The sequence below is a fragment of the Lepidochelys kempii genome, chromosome 2, assembly GCF_965140285.1.
Source record: "Lepidochelys kempii isolate rLepKem1 chromosome 2, rLepKem1.hap1, whole genome shotgun sequence".
NCBI classification, from domain to species: Eukaryota; Metazoa; Chordata; order Testudines; family Cheloniidae; genus Lepidochelys; species Lepidochelys kempii.
In genome coordinates this window covers 145,929,794-145,933,793 of record NC_136381.1, presented here as the reverse complement: position 1 = coordinate 145,933,793, position 4,000 = coordinate 145,929,794, and positions in this window count along the sequence as shown.

Below are 4,000 nucleotides of genomic sequence, written 5' to 3'. Positions count from 1 at the left end.
TCTCAAGGATATGGGTAACCTCTTCCCACAAAGCAGATGTCCTACATTGGCATGGGACCTCAACCTTGTCCTCAAGTTCCTTACAAGGCCTCCCTTCAAACCCCTGGCCACTACTCTCTTCTACACCTCTATGAAAACTACATTCATACCTCTGCTTGGAGAGTAGAAGAGTTAAGAGCTCTAAGGTTGTACCGTCCTATACAATCTTTTTCAAAGACAAAGTTGCATTATGATCCCAAATTCCTACCAAAAATATTTTTAGACTTCCACATAAATCAGCTTATTCTCTTCCCTGCTTTCTTTCCCAAACCACACAGGGACAGAAGGGAGGTGGCACTATACACACTCAGTCAAGAGAGCACTGGTCTTCTTTTTGGATAGGACAGGACAAAACCTTTTAGAAAATCTCCTAGACTATTCCTCTCCATTGTAGACAGATGCAAGGGATCTGCAATCTCTAATCAAAGACTCTCTAGTTGGATATTGGACTGCATCACCTTTGCTATCATGCTCACAATCTTCAACCTCCTTCTGGAGTTCAAAATCACTCCACGAGATGTCTTTACATTTCCATAGCCTTCCTCAAGAATGTTCCGATCCCAGAAATATGCAGAATCACAACTTGGACATCTGCTCATACATTTGCTCAACATTATAGAGTATTGTGATTAAATTGTACAAAACTATTATCAATGTTAGGCCTCAAACTTCCAGATGCTTCAAAAAGCAAGCCTTGCAAAATTAAGCTTAAACTTGTAGTCAGGATGCGCTGCAACCAGATAACATTTTATGCGACTCCCATGTACTTATCAAACCCACATTTAAGACACAATTGGCTACAGAAGATAAATAGGCCTAAATTATACGACTAACTGATAATTGCCTACAAGGAAATAAATATGCATCAATTATACAATTAAGGCAACCACAATAACAATGTGGTCCACTCTGATTGGCTGGTCTGTTTTAAAACACGGCCATCAGACCAGATAAAAATTACTAAGGCACAGAACCAGTGTGTGTTTTCGGTCACAAGGAAAACCTGACCCACACCTCCTGAACTGAAGGGACGTGCACTTCTCGACTGTCTGTACCTGGCCAGTGCGGAAAACGGCCGACTGAAGGGTAATATATTTTCAGACAAATGCAGAGTAAGATTATGGAGTAAAGAAGTCTGGTCGCTCAAACTGATTTGATCTTATAGTACTGATACTGTAGTGTAAAACCAGTGATAGGTAATTGGTGGATAATAGCTTTACTTATGCTTGTCTTCAGGGCTTCTATTATAACCTGCCAGGACCAGCATATGTAGGGATCCTAGTCATTAACTTCCAAATGGTCCACAACTTTACATGTACTTCTGCTTGTCTTCAGTATAACCTGCCATTTATATTTATTATTCAATGCTGGTATTTTCTTTTGCTTTTCTTGTTTTGCCTGTGTTGTGTTTATAGTAGAAAATCATTAAAAACCTTTTCGAGGAATAGCCAGTAGTTCTTGTTTATCTTATACGGACACTACTCGACCTCATTACATCTGTGTTGGGTGGTGGGAAGTAGCAAACACCTAGGGCTGAATTAGGGCTCCAAGGCGTGTCTCTTTTTTCCTTTATCTCCCCAAGTATCACATGACTTAGTTTCCAAAGCCATATTTGGCTTCACAGTCTTATCCTCAATTTTAGACTTGTCTCTGAAGCTCAACCTCTCCATTAGGGGGGTACTACCACAGAGTCACTTAGAGTGAAGCATCCATAGGATACAAGAAGAAGAAGAAGAAGAAGATGAGTTACTCACCTTATGCAGTAACTGTGGTTCTTCAAGGTGTGTCCCACTATGGGTGCTCCACTACCCACTCTCCTTCCCTCTGCTTTGGAGTTGCCTTGTTATTCACATTCTAAGATGAAATGATGCTCACTACATGAGGAGAACAGGTATAATCCTTTCTCAAATGGTACCTTCATGGTAGATGGGCATGCATAATCTAAAGTCAACAGAAAAAGAGTACTTGTGGCACCTTAGAGACTAACCAATTTATCTGAGCATAAGCTTTCGTGAGCTACAGCTCACTTCATCGGATGCATAAAGTGGAAAATACAGTGAGGAGATTTATATACACACAGACCATGAAAAAATACACATTGTAAGGAGAGTGATCACTTAAAATGAGCTATTACCAGCAGGAGAGTGGGGTGGGGGGAGAGAAAACCTTTTGAATTGATAATCAAGGTGGGTCATTTCCAGCACATTTCCAGGAGTTAACAAGAACGTCTGAGGAACAGTTGGGGGGGGAGAGGAATAAACAAGGGGAAATAAAGAAACTACAGCATTTGCTCAAGAAACTCCCTGAAAAAGCACAAAAACAAATCCGCACAGACACACCCCTGGAACCCCGAGCTGGGATATTCTACCTGCTACCCAAGATCCATAAACCTGGAAATCCTCCCAGGCATCATCTCAGGCATTGGCACCCTGACAGCAGGATTGTCTGGCTATGTAGACTCCCTCCTCAGGCCCTACGCTACCAGCACTCCCAGCTATCTTTGAGACACCACTGATTTCCTGAGGAAACTACAATCCATCGGTGATCTTCCTGAAAACACCATCCTGGCCACTATGGATGTAGAAGCCCTCTATACCAACATTCCACACAAAGATGGACTACAAGCCATCAAGAACACTATCCCCGATAATGTCACGGCTAACCTGGTGGCTGGACTTTGTCCTCACCCATAACTATTTCACATTTGGGGACAATGTATACTTTCAAATCAGCAGCACTGCTATGGGTGCCCGCATGGCCCCACAGTATGCCAACATTTTTATGGCTAACTTAGGACAATGCTTCCTCAGCTCTTGTCCCCTAATGCCCCTACTCTACTTGCGCTATATTGATGACATCTTCATCATCTGGACCCATGGAAAAGAAGCCCTTGAGGAATTCCACCATGATTTCAACAATTTCCATCCCACCATCAACCTCAGCCTGGACCAGTCCACACAAGACATCCACTTCCTGGACACTACAGTACTAATAAGCGATGGTCACATAAACACCACCCTATACCGGAAACCTACTGACCGCTATTCCTACCTACATGTCTCCAGCTTTCATCCAGACCACACCACACGATCCATTGTCTACAGCCAAGCTCTACGGTACAACCGCATTTGCTCCAACCCCTCAGACAGAGACAAATGCCTACAAGATCTCTATCAGGCATTCTTAGAACTACAATATCCACCTGCTGAAGTGAAGAAACAGATTGACAGAGCCAGAAGAGTACCCAGAAGTCACCTACTACAGGACAGGCCCAACAAAGAAAATAACAGAACGCCACTAGCCGTCACCTTCAGCCCCCAACTAAAACCTCTCCAACGCATCATCAAGGATCTACAACCTATCCTGAAGGGCGACCCATCACTCTCACAAATCCTGGGAGACAGGCCAGTCCTTGCCTACAGACAGCCCCCAACCTGAAGCAAATACTCACCAGCAACCACACACCACACAACAGAACCACTAACCCAGGAACCTATCCTTGCAACAAAGCTCGTTGCCAACTGTGCCCACATATCTATTCAGGAGACACCATCATAGGGCCTAATCACATCAGCCACACTATCAGGGGCTCATTCACCTGCGCATCTACCAATGTGATATATGCCATCATGTGCCAGCAATGCCCCTCTGCCATGTACATTGGTCAAACTGGACAGTCTCTACATAAAAGAAAAAATGGACACAAATCAGATGTCAAGAATTATAACATTCATAAACCAGTCAGAGAACACTTCAATCTCTCTGGTCACTCGATTTCTGATCTAAAAGTGACTATTCTTCAACAAAAAAACTTTGAAAACAGACTCCAACGAGAGAATGATGAATTGGAATTAATTTGCAAATTGGATACAATTAACTTAGGCTTGAATAGAGACTGGGAGTGGTTGAGTCATTATACAAAGTAAAACTATTTCCCCTGGTTTATTCCTCCCCCACTGTT